At 49.5% G+C, this 24,541-nt stretch overlaps 1 protein-coding gene across 2 annotated transcripts in view; it reads right to left on the bottom strand.

Annotated features, from left to right (window-relative positions):
• SRPRB (SRP receptor subunit beta) overlaps nt 1-24,541 on the bottom strand; it is a 269,053-nt gene that overhangs the window by 132,908 nt on the left and 111,604 nt on the right. The gene's annotated exons all lie outside the window — the stretch shown is intronic.

The following is a 24,541-nucleotide window of genomic DNA, read 5'->3' as shown; positions in this document are numbered from 1 at the left end:
AGCCTAGTCTCCTGGAGGCAGGCTATCCCCACCCCTTGTCGCTTTAGGGCCGCCAAAGTTTTAGCTCGTTTAATAGGGGAGGTGATACCTCCAACATTCCAAGAAATAATGCGCACTCTACCCGATGCCGCGCTTGACCACAGATTGTCTGTTCCAGATAAAGATTCTGCCATCAATCTCCCCAGGGCACCCAGCCTTGCCCTGAGGATCTGAGCCCCCAACTGCACACCACAACCTTAACTGCTCCCCCCGATTATCTAGTGTACTGATGTGCCATCTGACCCAAACATTACAGTGATTCCCTGCAGTAATAGTCTCAGCTTGTGTTCCTACAACCCCCCCCCCTCTTCTCCCGTCTCCCCCCTCCCTCTCAACCCCCCCTGCCCTACACCATAATCCCTCACAAAAACTACCCATGAACAATGGGTTCCAGGGGCTCCCGAGCCTCCCAGTCCCCGACTCACTTAAATGTAAATCAAACAGTGCATTAACCCTGCAGCTCTGACTGCCATGTGTGTTGATACTTTCCTGCTCAAGTATGCTCGACTTCTTGAGATGTTCAGCTCAGTCATTGCTATTTATGTCCCGTTCTTGTAGCTCCAAGCTTTGTACATACTTCTGTGCTTCCTCGGGGGTTCCCAGAACTCTCCATTGTCCGTTGTTTTTCACTTTTAACACCGCCGGGTAAGCCAGCATGAACTGAACTTTCAGCTCGTGTAGCTTTTTACAGAGTAGGGTATACCGTTTCCTTTTTTCCTGTAACACTGCTGAGTATCATTTCTTTTCTGCCGGTATCCCCGTAAAATCTCTTCCTTGTGTATGTAATTATGTACCTTCAGAATCACCATTCTTGGGTTACGTCGGCCATCTTGCTGCCTACCCTGCGGTGAGCCCTTTCCAGGCACAGAGGCCCCGCGTGGTCCGATAGTGCAAACTCTTGTGACAGCCATTTCTCCAGCACCGAAGGTAGAACTGAGGCTCCCACTGACTCCGGTAAGCCCACAATTCTTAGGTGGCTCGTCGGGATCGTTTCTCTAACTCATCGAGCTTTACTTCTAAGGACTCTGTTTTGGTTTCGATCGCTTTCAGCTGCTGTGAGGCGGGGGCCAGAGTTTCCTCCACCGCCGCTACTCGCTGCTCCAATTCTCCGGTCCTTTTCGTTGTTTCCGTGATGAGTAGCTCTAGTGTATTTAATTGTGTAGAGACCTTCTCCCACTTTGGCTCAATTACAGCTCTCACGACATCTGCCAGTTGTTTCAGCTGTTCAGCAATGCTCAGACTACTCCAAGGTATGCAGAAGGGAGGTATAGGGGTGTGTTGGCATATTTTCATTCCAGGGGGGTGGAGGCTGGGTCATTCCCCTGGGGATTGGATTGTAGGACAGATAGGGAATGGAATGTCAGTGGCATGGGAGAGTGTGGGAGTAGGATGACATGGCAGGATTAACATTGAGTGGAGGAGTGGCCTAGTGGTTAGGGTGGTGGACTTTGGTCCTGAGGAACTGAGTTTGATTCCCACTTCAGGCACAGGCAGCTCCTTGTGACTCTGGGCAAGTCACTTAACCCTCCATTGCCCCATGTAAGCTGCATTGAGCCTTACAGGAGACACACCTCTCCATGGCGGAGCATTTGAAATTAAAAAAAATGGTGGGTAGGGAACATCTTTGAGGCTCCAGCAGTGGGAAGGAGGGGGGTGTGGTGATTCTGATAAAAAAGGGGTTGTCTCTGGAAACTAAGCAAATAATAGCAGACCCAGAGGGCCGGTTTATACTGGCATCGGTGGTTTTAGAGCACCAGCCATTATTACTATGTAACATTTATGCTCCTAATGTTTTTGAGCGGGATTTTTTGAAGCGGGTGATCCGTAAAACTCTTGACTTGGGGGAGGTGCCAATAGTGATGGGAGGGGATATGAATGATGTTGCAGATCCAAGGCTGGATCGCTCTAGCCCCACTGGCAGGGAGTTGGCGAGGACAGAACGAGGGGTGTTACTCTTAGGTTCAGCCCTGGGTTTATTAGATGTTTGGAGGACCCTGAACCAGGTGGAAAGAGACTACACCCATATCTCTAGAATGCATGATACGATGTTTAGAATAGACTATATATTGATCTCACAGGAGCTCTTAACACAGGTGGAGGAGACTAGGATTGGTCCAATAATGGTCTCGGATCACACTTGGGTGGAGTTGAGATTAAGAGGTGCTTCTCTCGCGGAGGGCATGGGTTGGAGATTTCCGTCTTTTCTTTACAAAGGTAGTCATTTTTTGCCTTTTTTGGTCTCCAAATGGAAACTTTATGCAGAAGCTGATGAGCAGCATAGATCTAACCCTGTTTTATATTGGGAGGCAGCTAAAGCGGTCCTTCGAGAGAAGATTATATCGTATGTGAGTTTTCAGAGACAGGTGAGGAGAAGGGAGGTGCAGCGTTTAGAAAAGCGGGTGACTCTTCTTCGTAGGCAATTTGGGAGGGATAACACTTTGCAGGTGAAATAGCAATTGTTAGAAGCGCAACAAGCCTTGAATGAGTTACTGCATGAGAAGGCTTATTATAAGTATCAACTATATAAGTTTGCAAACAAGGGCAGTGGTCTGTTAGCTAGGCTGGCAAGGGGTAATGAGAGTTGCTCTAAAATATCTACCCTAGTAGACTCCACAGGTAAGAGGTATCATGAGGATAAGGCAATTAATAAAGTATTTGCAGATTTTTTTTACTCAGCTGTATGAGTCACAGGCCCCTTTAGATAGTGAGATATATTTGTCTAATATGGAACTACCAAAGGTTACGGAAGCAGAGTTGGATCGGTTGAGTGCTCCTGTGGGGGTGGAAGAACTGGAGAGGGTAATTCAGAGGAGCGCCTTGGGGAAGGCCCCAGGCATGGATGGATTCCGGAATGAGTTCTATAAATTATTAAAGTCAGGGATAAGCCCGGTATTAACAGAGGTTTTTAATAGTTTTGCCCAGCAGGAAAAGTTGCCTAGGCATCTCAACACTGCCCAAGTTATAGTCCTCCCAAAACCGGGCAAGCCTGTGGATCAGCCGGAATCTTATCGCCCAATCTCATTGCTTAACACAGAGGTGAAGCTATTGGCTAAAATTATGGCAAATAGGCTATCCCGCATTCTCCCGTATCTGGTAAACGAGCCGCAAGTGGGGTTTACTAGTGGACGGGTAACAGCGAAAAATATGAGAATATTGGCAGCACTAGAAACGGTAGGAAGAAAGGGGGCCCCGGCGCTGTTGATCAGTTTCGACGCGGAAAAAGCGTTCGATAGGGTGGACTGGGGTTTATGTATGGGGTTCTGGAAGCATATGGTATAGGGGGTTGGTTTTTGAAGGCAGTGCGAACTTTATACGCTGATCCAAAGGCGCAAGTGTGTGCTAATGGAGTATTGTCGGAGACGTTCCCGATAAGAAGGGGAACGAGGCAGGGTTTCCCGCTGTCGCTGATGCTTTTTGTTTTAACATTAGATCCTCTGTTGAGGGAAATACAGCTTAACCCAGGCATTACAGGGTTGAAGATTGGGAATTCTATATTTAAGACAGCAGCATTTGCGGATGACTTACTGGCGCTCATAACAAGTCCTAGGACGTCTCTCCCGGCACTTATGGAGAGTCTAGTAGAATTTGGGGATTTTTCTGGGTTCCAGCTAAATCTTTTGAAATCTGAGGCCTTGGCTAATTCGGAAGAGCTACAGAGGTCATGGAGGAGGAATTTTCCATTGAGGTGGGCGCAGGGGAAGTTTCGTTATTTAGGTATACAACTGGCAATGGATACAACTCAATTGTATAAGGATATTTCTAAGCTGCTTCAAGAGATGAAGGTGCAGATAGCACGTTGGTCTGCTTTGCCGCTGTCCTTTTTGGGCAGATTACATCTTCTTAAAATGATAATTTTTTCCTCGATGGTTGTTATGTGCTACAGGTCCTGCCGCTTTGGCTGTCTCGGAGGGATTGGGGGGAATTTCAGAGGTTGGTGGCGAAATTCTGTTGGCGGGGGGGGGGGGGGGGGGAAGTCAAAGATGAGATGGAAGTTTATGCTGGGTAACATTGGATCGGCCGGACTGGGGTTCCCTGATCTTAGGAGATATAATCAAGCATGTCTACTTTGCCACTTGAGGGATTGGTTACTGGGTTCTAGCCTGTATACAGATATGGAACTGGAAAGGGAGTACTTTGGCCCCTGGCGTGTGACTTCGCTTCTTCACGCTGATAGAAGGAACTTGCCGGAGTAATTTCGTAACAGTATTTTGCTTCGACCGTTGTGGCAGTTATGGAGGGCAGTGCTCCTGCTGTGGGGCCAGAGCCCGTTGAGTAGTGAGTGGCTTCCTCTGCAAGGGAATGTAGACTTCCTGCCGGGCCATGAAAATAAAGTATTTCAGCAATTGAAAGAAAAAGGGGTGATTAGCTTGGAAAACCTAGTTCTGAAAGGATGGCTCTCTTATGACACAAGCGGCCTTTGTGGAGCTGTGTGCGCATGGTCCTGCGGGGATGTTTGCATGCTCTCAGTTAGCTCACTATGTACGGTCGTTGCCGAGAGACTCATTGTTGCCACGATTTGGTGCGCAATTGCGAGAATTGTTGGAAGGAGATGCAGTGGGTCAAATCTCAATTTCTTGGTTTCACAACGAACTCAGTAAGAAGGCTCAGGTGAGGGATCTGCAGATGGTTGCGGATAGATGGAGTAAAGATGTGGGAAGGCCAGTCTCCCAGAAGTTGTTACGGGAAGCCCTCCAGAGTAGTACTAAATTGGTGCACAGTGCTGAGTTGCAGGAATGCAATTTTAGATCAGTACATAGGGCGTACTTTTCACAGAGACAGGCCTTTTATGCGGGGCTAGTTGAGTCGCAGGGTTGTCTTAAATGTAAACGGGATGAGGCTACGTTATACCATGGCTTGTGGCAATATAGGCGAGTTAGCATGTATTGGTCGGCAATATCACAGTTTTTGCAAGAATTGCTGGGGCGTAAGTTTACGCTAACGTATGAAAAAGCTTTATTTAGCTCGATTGGGTCATGGCGGGTGGGTACCAGAGGGGAAAAGGTGTTTTGGGGGAAGGCCTGCATTCTGGGGAGGAAGTGTATATTTTTGTATTGGACTCAGGATCACCCCCCCCCCTCCTTCTGGCATTGGAGGAATAAATGACATGAATTAATGACTTGGGAAGCTATGGGGGGCGTGTGTGTCACCGGGAAGGCAGCGGAGGTTTTTGGAAGTGTGGGAGGAGTATCTGAATAGGATATCACCAAGGGCGCACAGTCAAATATTGAATAGGCTTCCCTGGAATGGATAGATGAAGTGGTGGGTAGTTGAGCATTGCACTGGGTGGGAGGGGGGAGGGGGTAAGGGAGGGGGAGGGTAGTAGGTGCACTAGGAGGGAAAGCTACTGACTTTTTGTTGTCTAAGGGGAATCAGGTGAGGCTGTTGCTGTGGGGAGTTTGGGGGGAATCCTATATAAAATGTTGAAACAATGAAGAAAGGAGAAAGCTCTTTATGGATGGGGAAGGAGGGTGGGGGGGGGGGGGGGAAGGAAGACGATTTAGAAAGGACAATATTAAACAATGCACAATATGAGTTCTTATTTGTAGTAAATGATTTATTTCACTGTTCATTTTAAAAATAAAAATACATATACTTTGTTTACAGTAACAAGGCTTGAGGGGAGATTGGGAGAAAATAGTAAAAAAAACCTTGATGATAGAAGTTAATGACTTACTCATATAAGTATGCTATGTTATTTAAACTGTTGAATATTGAAGCTTATGGCTATGTCTAACATGTCGAATCATGAATAAAAATTGTTGAAAAAAATAAAACAGTACGTCAAGCCTATGCTCGCTTTGCTAATCCTGATCTTTCACTGACGTGTACTCACAAAGAATCGCAGGAGAAACAGATTTGTGTGTTGTATTAGTCTGACAAATCAGATGCCATTGCTCGTAGTATTCACAAACACTGGCATGTACTTCAGTTACATCAAGTATTTCATCAAAAGCCTTGTATAGCCTTTTCTAGAAGAAGAAATGTCTAATCATTTGGTGTCTTCCACTTATACTACAGAATTTATGGGCTTTAACAAATGTGTGGGTCACAAGCCTTGTGGTCCCTGAAAGACTTTTCCCATGTAATTATCTTGCACAAGTTTGCAACATCCTGACACAAAAAATACATTCTTAAAGCCAACACTGATTGTTCTTCTGTTAGTGTTATTTATGCCATCATTTGCCCCTGTTTGAAATTGTATGTGGGGTGCACTACCAGATCTATTAGACAAAGATTGAATGAACATCACAGCAGGTTTAAAACTCAGACTCTTATGGCCCCCATGGTTAACCACTTTATTGAGAATGGACATAATTTTGTCGAGATGCACTGGTTTATTAAAGAACATGTGTCTTGTCATTTTCAGGGGGACAGAGAAGCTTACCTAGCTATGCGTGAACAAATCTGGATTTTTGAGTTAAATTCTGTAGTTCCGATGGGACTAAATAACTTTATAGAATGGAATGTCACTGTTTAGGTTTCAATAAAGTTGTGTCAACTGACAACATTATTACGTTTAACGGAAGTTAGTTTCCTTTAAAAAACACGTTGCCCCTGTTGGACGTCTTGTAAGCGGTTCATGGAAAATGACATAAGAAAGTCACGGCAGACTGAGATTTTTCACTGCTTGTTTGAATTTTTTGGTACTGGCCGTAGTTTATATATGCTATGGACTTATTTTGGGGGATTTTTTTCAGTAGTTAGATTTTGTATTATAGCACTTCTTGGATAGCTGTGGACCTGTTAGCCTTTTATATATTTCATCATAAAATTTCTACAGAGAACAGAGTACGTACAGGGTCATAGGCGTAGACTGGGGGGGGCGAGGGGGGGCAATGCCCCCCCAAACGACGATGAGGCGCCGCCGCGCCACTAGTTAAAAAAAAAAAACACATGCACGCACGCGCTCCTCTCCATCCGCTTGGCTTTCCTGCTCTCTCTGTCTGCGTCCCGCCTTCCTCTGACGTCAGAGGAAGGCGGGACGCAGACAGAGAGGGCAGGGAAGCCAAGCGGAGTAGCGGACGGAGAGGAGCGTGTCCGTCTACCCCTCTCTCTTCCTCCCTCCCTCCGCCGCAGGCAGCAGTCTTTTCCAGCGTTCCTGGCAGCGGTAGCGATGTACACGCTGCCTTTGGCTCTGCCCCGAAGCCTTCTCTTCAAGTTCCTGTTCCCGCATAGGTGGGAACAGGAACTTGAAGAGAAGGCTTCCGGGGCAGACCGAAGGCAGCTTGTACATCGCTACCGCTGCCAGGAACGCTGAAAAAGCTGAAGACTGTTGCCTGCGGCAGAGGGAGGGAGGAAGAGAGGGGGTAAACGGAGTCACCATCTTGGACCTCGCGGGGGGGGGGGGGGGCAGAGGGAAGATGGATGGGACTGGGAGGGGTGGGGAGCAGAGGGAAGGAGCAGGAGATGAATGGGACTGGGAGGGGTGGGAAGCAGAGGGAAGGAGCAGGAGATGAATGGGACTGGGAGGGGTGGGAAGCAGAGGGAAGGAGCAAGAGATGGATGAGACTGGGAGGGGTGGGAAGCAGAGGGAAGGAGCAGGAGATGAATGGGACTGGTGGGAAGCAGAGGGAAGGAGCAGGAGATGGATGGGACTGGGAGAGGAGGGGAGCAGAGGGAAGGAGCAGGAGATGGATGGGACTGGGAGGGGTGGGAAGCAGAGGGAAGGAGCAGGAGATGAATGGGACTGGGAGGGGTGGGAAGCAGAGGGAAGGAGCAAGAGATGGATGGGACTGGGAGGGGTGGGAAGCAGAGGGAAGGAGCAGGAGATGGATGGGACTGGGAGAGGAGGGGAGCAGAGGGAAGGAGCAGGAGATGAATGGGACTGGGAGGGGTGGGAAGCAGAGGGAAGGAGCAGGAGATGAATGGGACTGGGAGGGGTGGGAAGCAGAGGGAAGGAGCAGGAGATGAATGGGACTGGGAGAGGTGGGAAGCAGAGGGAAGGAGCAAGAGATGGATGGGACTGGGAGGGGTGGGAAGCAGAGGGAAGGAGCAGGAGATGGATGGGACTGGGAGGGGTGGGAAGCAGTGGGAAGGAGCAAGAGATGGATGGGACTGGGTGGGGTGGGAAGCAGAGGGAAGGAGCAAGAGATGGATGGGACTGTGAGGGGTGGGGAGCAGAGGGAAGGAGCAAGAGATGGATGGGACTGCGAGGGGTGGGGAGCAGAGGGAAGCCTACTGGAAAGAAGACACTGAATAAAACAGAAGACACTGGGACCAAAGCGAATAGAAAAACTAAATGATCAGACAACAAAGGTAGATAAAGCGAATGCTACATACCTGTAGAAGGTATTCTCCGAGGACAGCAGGCTGATTGTTCTCACTGATGGGTTGACGTCCTCGGCAGCCCCCTCCATCGGAAAGTTTACTAGCAAAGGCCTTTGCTAGTCCTCGCGCGCCCATGCGCACCGCGCATGCGCGGCCGTCTTCCCGCCCGAAACCGGCTCGAGCCGGCCAGTCCAGTATGTAGCAAGACAATACACTTCAAGGGAAGACTCAACTCCAAAGGGGAGGCGGGCGGGTTTGTGAGAACAATCAGCCTGCTGTCCTCGGAGAATACCTTCTACAGGTATGTAGCATTCGCTTTCTCCGAGGACAAGCAGGCTGCTTGTTCTCACTGATGGGGTATCCCTAGCCCCCAGGCTCACTCAAAACAACAACCATGGTCAATTGGGCCTCGCAACGGCGAGGACATAACTGAGATTGACCTAAAAAATTTACCAACTAACTGAGAGTGCAGCCTGGAACAGAACAAACAGGGCCCTCGGGGGGTGGAGTTGGATCCTAAAGCCCAAACAGGTTCTGAAGAACTGACTGCCCAAACCGACTGTCGCGTCGGGTATCCTGCTGCAGGCAGTAATGAGATATGAATGTGTGGACAGATGACCACGTCGCAGCTTTGCAAATTTCTTCAATGGAGGCTGACTTCAAGTGGGCTACCGACGCAGCCATGGCTCTAACATTATGAGCCGTGACATGACCCTCAAGAGCCAGCCCCGCCTGGGCGTAAGTGAAGGAAATGCAATCTGCTAGCCAATTGGATATGGTGCGTTTCCCTACAGCCACTCCCCTCCTATTGGGGTCAAAAGAAACAAACAATTGGGCGGACTGTCTGTGGGGCTGTGTCCGCTCCAGGTAGAAGGCCAATGCTCTCTTGCAGTCCAATGTGTGCAGCTGACGTTCAGCAGGGCAGGAATGAGGACGGGGAAAGAATGTTGGCAAGACAATTGACTGGTTCAGATGGAACTCCGACACGACCTTTGGCAAGAACTTAGGGTGAGTGCGGAGGACTACTCTGTTATGATGAAATTTGGTGTAAGGGGCCTGGGCTACCAGGGCCTGAAGCTCACTGACTCTACGAGCTGAAGTAACTGCCACCAAGAAAATGACCTTCCAGGTCAAGTACTTCAGATGGCAGGAATTCAGTGGCTCAAAAGGAGGTTTCATCAGCTGGGTGAGAACGACATTGAGATCCCATGACACTGTAGGAGGCTTGACAGGGGGCTTTGACAAAAGCAAACCTCTCATGAAGCGAACAACTAAAGGCTGTCCTGAGATCGGCTTACCTTCCACACGGTAATGGTATGCACTGATTGCACTAAGGTGAACTCTTACAGAGTTGGTCTTGAGACCAGACTCAGACAAGTGCAGAAGGTATTCAAGCAGGGTCTGTGTAGGACAAGAGCGAGGATCTAGGGCCTTGCTGTCACACCAGACGGCAAACCTCCTCCAATGGAAGAAGTAACTTCTCTTAGTGGAGTCTTTCCTGGAAGCAAGCAAGATGCGGGAGACACCCTCTGACAGACCCAAAGAGGCAAAGTCTACGCCCTCAACATCCAGGCCGTGAGAGCCAGAGACTGGAGGTTGGGATGCAGAAGCGCCCCCTCGTCCTGTGTGATGAGGGTCGGAAAACACTCCAATCTCCACGGTTCTTCGGAGGATAACTCCAGAAGAAGGGGGAACCAGATCTGACGCGGCCAAAAAGGAGCAATCAGAATCATGGTGCCTCGGTCTTGCTTGAGTTTCAACAAAGTCCTCCCCACCAGAGGGATGGGAGGATAAGCATACAGCAGGCCCTCCCCCCAATCCAGGAGGAAGGCATCCGATGCTAGTCTGCCGGGGGCCTGAAGCCTGGAACAGAACTGAGGGACTTTGTGGTTCACTCGAGATGCGAAGAGATCCACCAAGGGGGTGCCCCACGCTTGGAAGATCTGGCGCACCACTCTGGAGTTGAGCGACCACTCGTGAGGTTGCATAATCCGGCTCAGTCTGTCGGCCAGACTGTTGTTTACGCCTGCCAGATATGTGGCTTGGAGCACCATGCCGAGACGGCGGGCCCAGAGCCACATGCTGACAGCTTCCTGACACAGGGGGCGAGATCCGGTGCCCCCCTGCTTGTTGACATAGTACATGGCAACCTGGTTGTCTGTCTGAATTTGGATAATTTGGTGGGACAGCCGATCTCTGAAAGCCTTCAGAGCGTTCCAGATCGCTCGCAACTCCAGAAGATTGATCTGTAGATCGCGTTCTTGGAGGGACCAACTTCCTTGGGTGTGAAGCCCATCGACATGAGCTCCCCATCCCAGGAGAGACGCAACCGTGGTCAGCACTTTTTGTGGCTGAGGAATTTGGAAGGGACGTCCCAGAGTCAAATTGGAGCAAATCGTCCACCAATACAGGGATTTGAGAAAACTCGTGGACAGGTGGATCACGTCCTCTAGACCCCCAGCGGCCTGATACCACTGGGAGGCTAGGGTCCATTGAGCAGATCTCATGTGGAGGCGGGCCATGGGAGTCACATGAACTGTGGAGGCCATGTGGCCCAGCAATCTCAACATCTGCCGAGCTGTGATCTGCTGGGACGCACGCACCCGCGAGACGAGGGACAACAAGTTGTTGGCTCTCGCCTCTGGAAGATAGGCGCGAGCTGTCCGAGAATCCAGCAGGGCTCCTATGAATTCGAGTTTCTGCACTGGGAGAAGATGGGACTTTGGGTAATTTATCACAAACCCCAGTAGCTCCAGGAGGCGAATAGTCATCTGCATGGACTGCAGGGCTCCTGCCTCGGATGTGTTCTTCACCAGCCAATCGTCGAGATATGGGAACACGTGCACCCCCAGCCTGCGAAGTGCCGCTGCTACCACAGCTAGGCACTTTGTGAACACCCTGGGCGCAGAGGCGAGCCCAAAGGGTAGCACACAGTACTGGAAGTGGCGTGTGCCCAACTGAAATCGCAGATACTGTCTGTGAGCTGGCAGTATCGGGATGTGTGTGTAGGCATCCTTCAAGTCCAGAGAGCATAGCCAATCGTTTTGCTGAATCATGGGGAGAAGGGTGCCCAGGGAAAGCATCCTGAACTTTTCTTTTACGAGATATTTGTTCAGGGCCCTTAGGTCTAGGATGGGACGCATCCCCCCTGTTTTCTTTTCCACAAGGAAGTACCTGGAATAGAATCCCAGCCCTTCTTGCCCGGATGGCACGGGCTCGACCGCATTGGCGCTGAGAAGGGCGGAGAGTTCCTCTGCAAGTACCTGCTTGTGCTGGAAGCTGTAAGACTGAGCTCCCGGTGGACAATTTGGAGGTTTTGAGGCCAAATTGAGGGTGTATCCCTGCCGGACTATTTGGAGAACCCACTGATCGGAGGTTATGAGAGGCCACCTTTGGTGAAAAGCTTTCAACCTCCCCCCGACCGGCAGGTCGCCCGGCACTGACACTTGGATGTCGGCTATGCTCTGCTGGAGCCAGTCAAAAGCTCGCCCCTTGCTTTTGCTGGGGAGCCGCGGGGCCTTGCTGAGGCGCACGCTGCTGACGAGAGCGAGCGCGCTGGGGCTTAGCCTGGGCCGCAGGCTGTCGGGAAGGAGGATTGTACCTACGCTTACCAGAAGCATAGGGACCAGTCTTCCTTCCCCCGAAAAATCGTCTACCTGTAGAGGTAGAGGCTGAAGGCTGCCGGCAGGAGAACTTGTCGAATGCGGTGTCCCGCTGGTGGAGAGACTCTACCACCTGCTCGACTTTTTCTCCAAAAATGTTGTCCGCACGGCAAGGCGAGTCCGCAATCCGCTGCTGGAGTCTATTCTCCAGGTCGGCGGCACGCAGCCATGAGAGCCTGCGCATCACCACACCTTGAGCAGCGGCCCTGGACGCAACATCAAAAGTGTCATAAACTCCTCTGGCCAGGAATTTTCTGCACGCCTTCAGCTGCCTGACCACCTCCTGAAAAGGCTTGGCTTGCTCAGGGGGAAGAGCATCAACCAAGCCCGCCAACTGCCGCACATTGTTCCGCATGTGTATGCTCGTGTAGAGCTGGTAAGACTGGATCTTGGCCACGAGCATAGAAGAATGGTAGGCCTTCCTCCCAAAGGAGTCTAAGGTTCTAGGGTCTTTGCCCGGGGGCGCCGAAGCATGCTCCCTAGAACTCTTAGCCTTCTTTAGGGCCAGATCCACAACTCCAGAGTCATGAGGCAACTGAGTGCACATCAGCTCTGGGTCCCCATGGATCCGGTACTGGGACTCAATCTTCTTGGGAATGTGGGGATTACTTAGTGGCTTGGTCCAGTTCGCAAGCAATGTCTTTTTCAGGACATGGTGCAAGGGAACAGTGGACGCTTCCTTAGGTGGAGAAGGATAGTCCAGGAGCTCAAACATTTCAGCCCTGGGCTCGTCCTCCACAACCACCGGGAAGGGGATGGCCGTAGACATCTCCCGGACAAAGGAAGCAAAAGACAGGCTCTCGGGAGGAGAAAGCTGTCTCTCAGGAGAGGGAGTGGGATCAGAAGGAAGACCCTCAGACTCCTCGTCAGAGAAATATCTGGGGTCCTCCTCTTCCTCCCACGAGGCCTCACCCTCGGTGTCAGACACAAGTTCACGAACCTGCGTCTGCAACCTCGCCCTGCTCGACTCGGTGGAACCCCGTCCACGGTGGGGGCGTCGAGAGGTAGACTCCCTCGCCCGCATCAGCGAAGCTCCCTCCGCCGACGTAGTCGGGGAGCCTTCCTGGGAGGTGGCCGCTGTCGGCACCGCACGCGGTACCGACGTCGGGGACCTCAACCTGGGCGATGGGCCAGCCGGCGCCACGCTCGACGGTACCGGAGGCGCAAGCACCGCCGGTACCGGAGGGGTAGGGCGCAACAGCTCTCCCAGAATCTCTGGGAGAACGGCCCGGAGGCTCTCGTTTAGAGCGGCTGCAGAGAAAGGCTGAGAGGTCGATGCAGGCGTCGACGTCAGAACCTGTTCCGGGCGAGGAGGCTGTTCCGGGCTGTCCAGAGTGGAGCGCATCGACACCTCCTGAACAGAGGGTGAGCGGTCCTCTCGGTGCCGATGCCTGCTGGGTGCCGAATCCCTCGGCGACCCAGAGCTCTCGGTGCCGACATGGGGAGGAGACCGGTGTCGATGCTTCTTCGACTTCTTCCGAAGCATGTCACCGGAGCTCCCCGGCACCGACGAGGAGGACGTAGAATCCATCCGTCGCTTCCTCGGGACCGAGACCGAAGAGGGTCGATCCCAGGGGGGCTGTACCGCAGGAGCCCTCAGGGTAGGAGGAGACCCACCCGAAGGCTCACCGCCACCAGCAGGGGAATGGACAGCCCTCACCTGCACTCCTGACGATGCACCTCCGTCCGACGACATCAGCAGACGAAGTCTCGGTACCACCGACGTCGATGCAGTCGCCCGATGCCTCGGCGCCGATGCAGAGGTCCGATGCCTCGATGCAGTCGATGGAACGGCAGCCAAGGAAGATGGTCCGGACGCTGACGACGTCGATGCACTCGATGCGTCCGGTGCCGATGCCGACGAAGAGCCCGAGAACAAAACGTTCCACTGGGCTAATCTCGCTACCTGAGTCCGCCTTTGTAACAGGGAACACAGACTGCAGTTCTGAGGGCGGTGCTGGGCCCCTAGACACTGAAGACACGCAGAGTGCCTATCAGTGAGCGAGATTACCCGGGCGCACTGGGTGCACTTCTTGAAGCCGCTGGAAGGCTTCGATGTCATGGGCGGAAAAATCACGCCGGCGAAATCAAAAGCCGAAATGGCGAAAATTAAAGCACCAAAATTTAGAGGGAGAAAAATCTCGACCGAGGCCAAAAGAGGTCTACCCCGACAACGAAAGAAAACTTACGGGGCAAAAACTGAGAAATACGGGAAGGGCAGAAAACCCGAAAGGGTCTTCCGGAACACTACCGGAGCGCTTCCCGAACTTTTTCAAGGAAAAAAGCGAAAAAACACGTCGAAAAGGACACGCGAGGTCGACTCTCTGGGGCACGAACGGCGTAACACGACCGTACCGAGCGCGGACGAAAGAAGACTGGCCGGCTCGAGCCGGTTTCGGGCGGGAAGACGGCCGCGCATGCGCGGTGCGCATGGGCGCGCGAGGACTAGCAAAGGCCTTTGCTAGTAAACTTTCCGATGGAGGGGGCTGCCGAGGACGTCAACCCATCAGTGAGAACAAGCAGCCTGCTTGTCCTCGGAGAAAAGTATTTTATTCATAATTTATTAATTGAAATGTGTCAGCTTTTTGAAATGTGCATCTGTGATATTTTGCCTGTAAATTCAATTCCTTCCTCCACATTAGCATATTCATTTGCATATGTATATATGCAAATGATATGCTAATATGCTCCGCCCATTCTTTGCCCCCCCCAAATGAAACAGTCAAACTACGCCTATGGTACAGGGTAAAGGGAAAGGAATATTGGCAGGAGTCTTAATAATGTATAGATATCTAGAGCCTCCACCATCAACATCTAAAGATCATGGCACAACAAACAAGCAGTGCTGGATAATCCAAGCCCCTTTCCCAATCAACAATTATAAAAGTCCCAAAGCCTGCTTACATTAGCATAGTTTCTTTTGACTAACAAGTAGTTCCAAGTGTACACTGCTCAACCATCACAGAAAGCATCCAATAATTAACAGCGGGTATCTTAAGACTGTGAGTCAAAATTATGCAATTATGTCAAATAACATGAAAAAAAAATGTGTTTCTCTGTGGTTTTGCAAAGCAGACCACTATCTTTACCCTCAGAGTACAAAAGTCCAGAGACCTGAATAAATCCAGTAATTCCCGTCTCTGAAAAAGAATCTTAGCAAACTGCTGTTAGCAACTCTCAGCAATCCAGAAGTAACACCTAGGATCAATATCAACACAGATAGCAAAAAAAACAATTGCCTCTAAATCAGATGAGCAGAGTGTGTCAAAAAATCGTTCCAGGACTAACTGTAATGGGAATCCAAGGCAGCAATCCATTGTCCTTGAAATAGAACCATCCTACTGGCATTGTAACTCCAATGTTCCTGTTATCCACCAAAATTGGAGCAAGATAGGGTACCAGCAGACTTCCATGTTAGCCCTATCAGAAGACTCAATGGCTGGCATGCCAGAAGCAATGCCTACAAGACCAGTCAAACAAATTCCTCAATCTGAACTTCCCCAGCTGTAAAGGACTTAAATATAAGCAGGCACACGCCACTACCTTCTCGTACAGAAGTACACAGCTATGGAACACACTACCCACAACCTTGAAAACCATGGACAATCTAATCAACTTTCGCAAATCTTTGAAGACACATCTCTTCAACAAAGCCTACAAAAAGAACCCTCAATGACATAAATCACCACCCAACCCACCCAAGTATTAAAATACACTTCTTACACCACCCTATCTAATACTTCCTTCTCTAATCCCTTATACATCTTCTGCTTACTACCGATTGTACCTAAGATCCTGTCATGACTATGTCATAACAACACTCTGTAACCCACGTTGAGCCTGCAAATAGGTGGGATAATGTGGGGTACAAATGCAATAAATAATAAAAATAATAATAAGTTCAACCATTGGTTGACAAATCCTGCTGGTGACATGTTCATAACAGATATCCACCAAATCCAGGAAACACAGACCCAGTCCACTCTAATCCAGTGGTTTCATTACTTCAACCATGACTCGGGGGACTCCAGCTGAGCCATAAATTTAGCAGCATCCGAGGCTGAATCCAGCAAAAAGGCTGCCTCAGATTTCAGCCAGGCCAACTCTAAGGAGGGTGGAAGCTACAGCACCCATTGCAGGAGCACTTGGCCCTGTAACCCCTGCAGATAGCCACCTGAACCTTGAGGGTGGCAGAGGTGAAGAGTTGCATCAAAAGCCCCTCCATTCTGTGATCATGGGGGTCCTTAAGGGCAGTGCCAAAGTGTTCACCACAGGGAGAAGAAAGAGCTGGTAGACATCTTCCTGGGGGGGGGGGGGGGGGGAGTAGATAAAGATATTCCAGGAGCTTGGACCCTTCCAACATGGAGCCTGGGGGTTCTACTCCTTGAGGACATACTAGACTGGATTACCACAGAGAATCTAGACCTTCTGTTCATCACGGAAACATGGTTCCACGGCCCTACAGACCCCGCCATCATAGAGACATGCCCACCAGAATACAAAATCACCCATTGGACAAGAAATGGAAAAAGAGGTGGCGGAATAGCCATAATGTACAAATCCGAGTTCACCATAACAACCACTGGCGAATCCACCTCACCACAACTTGAAATTGCCTCAACAAGAATCACTCATCCGAACCTACAAGGACACCTCAACGCAATCCTACTCTACAGCCCTCCAGGAAAATGGAAAGACTCCCAAATGCAACTCATGGACTTCATCTCGAACACATGTGTCTCTGCCTCAAACATCCTCATAATAGGAGATATCAACCTACACCTCGAAGACGACACCTCAACAGGCACACAAGAATGCAAAGAATTCTTAAAACTCTGGGACTTACACGCACCTACCGTGTTTCCCTGAAAATAAGACATCCCCTGAAAATAAGACCTAGTAGAGGTTTTGCTGAATTGCTAAATATAAGGCCTCCCCCGAAAGTAAGACCTAGCAAAGTTTTTGTTTGCAAGCATGCCCGCCGAACAGAACACCAGAGCATGCAGCTGTAATCATAGGCGCCGACTTCGTGGGTGCTCAAGCACCCCCAATAATTTGGCAGTGGCACATGACGTGACAACGTGAAGTGGAGCATAAAGTCCCTCCCACCCAGTCCCGCTCCCTGCACCGTCCCGACCTGACTCCTTGCCTGCCTGCACTGCTGTGTCCGTCCGCCTCCTACCTCCTATGTTCCAGAATCCGGATTGACTCTGTCTCCGTGTGCAGACACACACTGCCTTCGACGTCGTTGGAAGCTTTCCCTCTAGCTGCTCTGTTAGTTTCCGCTCCTGCATAGGCGGGATGATCATCATGCTGCAACAGTCAGAGCGAGGCAGAGCACAGAGGAGCTTCCGGAGTCGCCGAAGCCCGAACTTAGGCAGTGGTGGTGGGCCCGCCTGGACGCCTGAGTGCATGTCTGTCCTGTCCCTCCCGCCGGGCCGGCTCCTGCTGCAGTCCCTGCATGCTCCTCCTTGGACCACCCTGCACAGCTTCATTGTTCCAACTTCCGGGCCCCGAAGCTATGCAGGCTACAGTGCAGTTTCCTTTTCCTGTCCCGCATAGGCGGGATACTGCAGAGGGAGAGCACGGGAGCGCCAAAGGCGAAGGAAGCTGTATCATACCGTAGGTAGGTACAACAAGTAAAGGTGCCAGGCTGCCAGCCCAGCCCCAGACGACGACGTTAAAAAGCTGAAGTAAAGAAGGAAGGTAACTAACTTTTACTTTTCCCTCCTTCGCTCTGCAGTCGGGTGTCTGCAGAATAAAAAGAATGGATGGGAGTGTCTGAAAAGGAGGCTAAAGATGGTAGAAAACACTAATTAGAAGAAGGTGCCAGGTAGTAACATTATTTTAGTTGTAAATGTGAAGAGGGGTGTATAGTAGTTAAGAAGCAAGTCTTATACCTTGCAGTTTAGGTATCTCATCTGCAAGGTTACTAAGAAGCATGTCATACCATAGTATAAAAATAGATCTGTTTTCATAAATATTAAAAAAACAAACAAAAACAAAGGACTGACAGTGTAAGCTAGACTTTACATGGTGTTAGTACATCTCAGGCTTCTCTATCCTTTGCTGCTACAAATCTTCCCTTTATCTGTACAAGAAGCTTACCGTGTTTCCCCGAAAATAAGACATCCCCTGAAAATAAGACCTAGCGCATCTTTGGGAGCAAAAATTAATATAAGACACTGTCTTATTTTCGGGGAAACAGGGTAATACTCAACCAACACACGAAAAAGGACACACACTAGACATCACTACACACAAATTCGACCCAGACTCAACTCTCCTACTTACAGACACAAGATGGACACCCACACCATGGACAGACCACCATAAAGCATATGTCTCCCTCCACTGGCGAAAAATACACAGAAACGCAGTCAACAAACATGAACGAACAACATACACCACAAGAGGAAAAATAGACCCCACAACATTCTGGCAACAGGTCTACCAAAACAAATGGTCAACAAATACAGACACCATTCAATTCCTCCAAGAATGGGATGACATATGTAAGACAACATTAGACACAACTGCCCCAATCCAAACCAGAACATCACATAGGAAAAAATCTAATCCATGGTTCACCAAAGAGCTGAAAGAACTCAAAACACAAGTCCGAAAACTAGAACGCGCATGGAACAAAAAGAAAGATGAACACACACTGAATGCCTGGAAATCACTCCGGAGGAAATACAAATATACCATTAAACAGACCAAAAGACTACACTACAAAACAATGATTGGACCAAACTACAAAGACACACACAAACTCTTCTACCTTGTAAATAAATTGCTAGATGCCTAGGCAAAGCAGAAAGTTGTTATGGAAGTCAGTGGATTTGGGGGGACGAGGGGTTCCAAACCTCAAATGATATTACTGGGCTGCTCAATTAAAGTTTATCTCCGCATGGAGCCAAGACAGGCTTTCAGTGGTGGCCCAACTTGATCAATCTATGGTGCCGAACCATTGTTTAAAATCAATACTCTGGGCCTCCTTTCCACATAGGACGTACACAACATTGACTTCCAACCCATTCGTGCAACACCTCTTAATATTGTGGGCAGTGGTTAGAAGTAAATTGTGGCAGTCCAGGCTTACTTCATCTTATGCACACATTGGGGGGGAACCAGGGTTTCAGATAGGGATGGGTCATCCGGTGGCGAGGAGATGGGCAGAGAAGGGGATAATTTGTTTTAGAGATCTACTGGATGATGGACAAATGGTTCCCTTTGCAGAGCTTAAAGAGCAAAATGGGATTTTAGACACTGAACAATTCTTCTACATACAAGTTAAACATTATATACAAACACAAGGGTGGTTGAAGGCGGACCCGGAGGAGTATGAGGGACTGGAGAACTTGTGGAACTCCTTGGGTAAAATGAAAGGTACTATCTCTATATTGTATAAATTTTTAAGGGGTAGGACCTTTGAGAAATGTCCTTATATGCTTCAGTGGGAACGGGATTTGCAGAGGGAATTTACAGCACACGAGTGGAAGGCAATTCTGGTTGAGGTTACTAAAGCCTCAACCTATGTGCTGATAAAGGAAAGTGCTTTTAAAATCTTGTCACGATGGTATTATACCCCACACAGATTGCATGTTATGTTTCCAGGGACTTCATAATGGTGTTGGAGATGTGGAGACGAGGAGGGGACCTATCTACATATTTGGTGGTCCTGTGCCAAAATACAGGTCTTCTGGGGAAATGTTGCTACAAAGATAGCAGCCCACACGGGGAAGCCATTCCCGTGTGAACCTCAATGGTGTTTGCTTGGATTGGGTAATAGACGAGGAGCTAAATGGCAGAGCCGGTTTAAAAGAATGTGTTTAGCAGCAGCAAAAACTGTCATAGCAAGGCACTGGAAGCAATTAGAGGCACCCTCGGAAGAGGACTGGCTCTTGAAGCTATCTTTGATCGGTGAAATGGAGAAACTTACGGACAAGAGATTGGGACGTTATAATGAATCCTCAGAGTTATGGACTCAATATCGGAATTTAACTCACATGACATAAAAACTTATATGTATAACCTGCTTGGGGGGGGAGGGGGGGAGAGGGAGGGGGAGGGGAATATTTTGGATTGTGTCAGTGACTGACTGTTTGATAAGCAACATGTTTGTTAATATACAAAATCAATAAATATATACAAATTAAAAAAAAAAAATAAATTGCTAGACACCACACCAGTTACAAACAACAGCAAAGATACACCAGGGGTTGACGACCTCGCGAAATACTTCAAGGAGAAAATCATACAATTACGACTTAAAATACCCACCAGCCCTATTGAATACGCAACACTCCTAAACTGTCTAGACCCAGAAGACGGAATATACCTAGCAGACAGGATCTGGACCCAATTCGAATTACTGTCAGAGGACCTCATCTCTAAAACGCTCAAAAGATTCGCCAAATTCCAATGCAAACTAGATATCTGCCCAAACAACCTCATGAAATCAGCTCCTCAACAATTCATAATAGACCTAACGAACCACGTGAATTTCATGCTACAAAACGGACTTTTCCCAAAGGAAAAAGGAAACATTTTACTCACCCCAATACCCAAAGACACAAAGAAAAACGCAAGCGAAATAACTAACTACAGACCAGTAGCATCTATACCACTAATAACCAAAATAACCAAAGGGATGGTAACTGAACAACTCACAAACTATCTCAACAAGTTCTCCATACTGCATGATGCCCAATCAGGATTCCGGTCAAATCACAGCACAGAAACAGTATTAATTACCCTAATGACCAAATTTAAACAAATGATTGCAACCGGCACCAATATACTACTCTTACAATTTGACATGTCAAGTGCCTTTGATATGGTTGACTACGGAATCCTATTACACATTCTTGAATATTTTGGCATCGGAGGCAATGTCCTAAACTGGTTCAAGGGGTGGGGTTCTTAACCTTACGCTCATATCAGGTCACATCAAATTCAACTATGTCTGCTGCATGGACACCTGAATGTGGAGTACCGCAGGGATCCCCCCTCTCGCCAACTATTTTCAACCTAATGATGATCCCCTTGGCAAAACTTCTATCAAACCATAACCTCAACCCATACATATATGCCGATGATGTAACGATTTACATTCCTTTCAAACAAAATGAAATCTCCAACGAAATTAACCAAAGTCTACACATCATGAACACCTGGGCAGATGCATTCCGACTGAAACTGAACGCAGAAAAAACTCAATGCCTCATACTTACCTCCCAATACAACAAGAATAAATTTACCGCTATTAACACACCTAAACTAAATCTGCCAATCTCAGAAACGTTAAAAATCCTGACACTCGAGACTCACGCGAACAACACAACCAAAAAGATGTTCTACGCCATGTGGAAACTGAAAAGAATAAGACCATTCTTTCCAAGATCTGTCTTCCGCGGCCTAGTGCAATCACTCGTACTCAGTCATCTGGACTACTGCAACTCACTATACGCAGGCTGCAAAGAACAAATACTGAGGAAACTTCAAACAGCCCAGAATACAGCAGCCAGACTCATCTTCGGAAAACCAAAATACGAAAGTGCAAAACCCTTACGTGAGAAACTACACTGGCTCCCACTCAAGGAATGTATCACTTTTAAAGTATGCACCTTAGTCCACAAAACCATCCACGGTGAAGCCCCTTGCTTACATGTCTGATTTAATAGACCTGCCACCCAGAAACGCTAAAAGATCATCCCGAACTCTCCTCACTCTCCACTTCCCTAAGTGCAAAGGCTTAAAATACAAAGTACTGCACGCATCAACCTTCTCTTATATGAGCACGCAATTCTGGAATACACTACCACGCAACCTGAAAGCGAATGCTACATACCTGTAGAAGGTATTCTCCGAGGACAGCAGGCTGATTGTTCTCACAAATGGGTGACGTCCACGGCAGCCCCTCCGATCGGAGATCTTCCTAGCAACAGAGTTTGCTAGTTCTTGCGAGCGCGCCGCGATGCACGCATGCGCGGCCGTCTTCCCGCCCGAAATCGCTCGTGTTCGCTAGTCCCGTACCAAGCAAAAACAAGACAAGGGAAGACACAACTCCAAAGGGGAGGCGGGCAGGTAGGTGAGAACAATCAGCATGCTGTCCTCGGAGAATACCTTCTACAGGCATGTAGCATTCGCTTTCTCCGAGGACAAGCAGGCTGCTTGTTCTCACAAATGGGGTATCCCTAGCCCCCAGGCTCACTCAAAACAACAAACATGGTCAATTGGGCCTCGCAACGGCGAGGATATAACTGAGATTGACCTAAACTTTTCCAACTAACTGAGAGTGCAGCCTGGAACAGAATAAAAATGGGCCTAGGGGGGTGGAGTTGGATTCTAAACCCCAAACAGATTCTGCAGCACCGACTGCCCGAACCGACTGTCGCGTTGGGAATCCTGCTGAAGGCAGTAGTGAGATGTGAATGTGTGGACATATGACCACGTCGCAGCCTTGCAAATCTCTTCAATAGTGGCTGACTTCAAGTGGGCCACTGACGCCGCCATGGCTTGCACACTGTGAGCCGTGACATGACCCTCGAGAGTCAGCCCAGCCTGGGCGTAAGTGAAGGAAATGCAGTCTGCTAGCCAATTTGAAATGGTGCGTTTCCCCACAGCCACTCCCCTCCTGTTGGGATCAAAAGACACAAAAAGTTGGGCGGACTGTCTGTGTGGGCTTGTCCGCTCCAGATAGAAGGCCAATGCTCTTTTGCAGTCCAATGTGTGCAGTTGACATTCAGCAGGGCGGGTATGAGGACGGGGGAAGAATGTTGGCAAGACAACTGACTGGTTCAGATGGAACTCCGACACCACCTTCGGCAAGAACTTAGGGTGAGTGCGGAGGACTACAATGTTATGATGAAATTTGGTATAGGGAGCATGAGCTACCAAGGCTTGCAGCTCACTGACTCTGCGAGCTGAAGTAACAGCCACCAAGAAAATGACCTTCCAGGTCAAGTACTTCAGATGACAGGAATCCAGTGGCTCAAAAGGAGGTTTCATCAGCTGGGTGAGAACGACATTGAGATCCCATGACACTGTAGGAGGTTTAACTGGGGGCTTCGACAAAAGCAAACCAACAACTAAAGGCTGTCCCGAGATCGGCTTACATTCCACATGGTAATGGTATGCACTAATCGCACTAAGATGAACCCTTACAGAGTTGGTTTTAAAACCCGACTCCGATAAATGTAGAAGGTATTCAAGCAGGGTCTGTGTAGGACAAGAACGAGGATCTAAGACCTTGCCATCACACTACACAGCAAACCGTCGCCAGAGGAAAAAATAACTCCTCTTGGTAGAATCTTTCCTGGAAGCAAGCAAGACTCCGGAGACACCCTTTGAAAGACCCAAGGAGGCGAAGTCTACGCTCTCAACATCCAGGCTGAGAGGGCCAGAGACCGAAGGTTGGGATGGAGGAGCGCCCCCTCGTTCTGTGTGATGAGGGTCGGAAAGCAGTCCAATCTCCACGGTTCTTCGGAAGACAATTCCAGAAGAAGAGGGAACCAGATCTGACGAGGCCAAAAAGGAGCAATCAGAATCATGGTTCCCCTGTCTTGCTTGAGTTTCAGCAAAGTCCTCCCTATCAAAGGAATGGGAGGATACGCGTACAGGAGACCTTCCCCCCCAAAACAGAAGGAAAGCATCCGACGCTAGTCTGCCGTGGGCCTGCAGCCTGGAACAGAACTGAGGGACCTTGTGATTGGTCTGAGTGGCAAAGAGGTCCACCAAGGGGGTGCCCCACACTTGGAAGATCTTGCGAACCACTCTGGAACTGAGCGACCACTCGTGTGGTTGCATGATCCTGCTCAATCTGTCGGCCAGACTGTTGTTTACGCCTGCCAGATACGTGGCCTGGAGCCACATGCCGAACCGGCGTGCCCAGTGCCACAAGCTGACGGCTTCCTGACACAGGGGGCGAGATCCGGTGCCCCCCTGCTTGTTGATGTAATACATAACAACCTGGTTGTCTGTCTGAATTTGGATAATTTGATGGGACAGCCGATCTCTGAAAGCCTTCAAAGCGTTCCATACTGCTCGCAACTCCAGGAGGTTGATCTGTAGACCTTGTTCCTGGACGGACCAAGTCCCCTGGGTGTGGAGCCCATCGACATGCGCTCCCCACCCCAGGAGTGACGCGTCCGTGGTCAGCACTTTTTGCGGCTGAGGAATCTGGAAGGGACGTCCCAGGGTCAAATTGGATCGAATTGTCCACCAATGAAGGGAGAGAAGAAACCTCGTGGACAGACGGACCACGTCCTCTAGGCTCCCAGCAGCTTGGCACCACTGAGAGGCTAGGGTCCATTGAGCAGATCTCATAAAAAGGCGGGCCATGGAAGTCACGTGAACCGTGGAGGCCATGTGGCCGAGCAATCTCAACATCTGCCGAGCTGTGATCTGCTGCGACGCCCGCACCGAGGAGACAAGGGTCAGCAGATTGTCGGCCCTGGTCTCTGGGAGGTAGGCACGGGCCGTCTGGGAATCCAGCAGAGCTCCTATGAATTCGAGTTTCTGAACTGGAAGAAGGTGGGACTTCGGATAATTTATCACAAACCCTA

This window comes from Microcaecilia unicolor, chromosome 10, assembly GCF_901765095.1.
Source record: "Microcaecilia unicolor chromosome 10, aMicUni1.1, whole genome shotgun sequence".
In the NCBI taxonomy this organism is placed as follows: domain Eukaryota; kingdom Metazoa; phylum Chordata; class Amphibia; order Gymnophiona; family Siphonopidae; genus Microcaecilia; species Microcaecilia unicolor.
This window is presented reverse-complemented; position numbering and strand designations above follow the sequence as displayed.